We start from the raw sequence: 808 nt of genomic DNA, 5'->3' as shown, positions 1-808 counted from the left end.
ATTCTTCGGGGGAACTTCTTTATTTTTAAACAATAATATTTATTTTCCCTAGCTACAATATTTGGTTCACAAAAGTGAATTTTAATAATTTTATAGTACTATAGTACTAATATTTGTAGTACTATTTTTCTGCCTTTTTATTATCAAAAGACTTGAAATGCGTTCAGGAATAATCTTCAGCTGATCATTAGATGTGTACTTTCCTGTATAGTGAACCGCAGTGCAATAATACTCATTATGGGAGGTTTTCATGACACTCAGACCCTCCTGGGTATAGTTTTATTCTTCAAAGTCTTATTGTTCCCTCTGGAAGAGTTCCCGTGTTTACACATTTGGGATCTAATTATAGATTATAATAACATGTACTGACTGTTGTAATTATCTATAAATATTATTGTAACTTTAGAGAAAACAACTTTTCGTTAATTTTTATTGTTGTCTGTGATGGGAAATTTTCCAATGAGGATACTTGTTCCCTTGACAACATTATAATGTTATCCTCTAAAATCCTGTTGTGTCTACAGGACAGAAAGTGAAGGGAAATCTCTATAATGAGACACAGATGGTAAAATTACTTTTTTTTGTGGCGATGGGGGGTATTTCATTGGATTTTACAGGGTTATTCACAAAAGGGTGAAGAGTTTGGAGAAGGCCGGAGCAGTGGACAATCTAGGACAACATAGCTGAACTGGAAAGTGAGCTGAATTGGAGAATTTTTCCAAATCAGCTACTTTGTCCTAGATTGTTCACTTATCCTGCCTTCTCCAAACTCTTCACCCTTTTGTGAATAGCCCTGTTAGTGTTTTAT

Source organism: Nanorana parkeri, unplaced genomic scaffold (assembly GCF_000935625.1).
Source record: "Nanorana parkeri isolate BGI_ZX_2015 unplaced genomic scaffold, ASM93562v1 scaffold2973, whole genome shotgun sequence".
Taxonomy (NCBI): domain Eukaryota; kingdom Metazoa; phylum Chordata; class Amphibia; order Anura; family Dicroglossidae; genus Nanorana; species Nanorana parkeri.
This window is presented reverse-complemented; position numbering follows the sequence as displayed.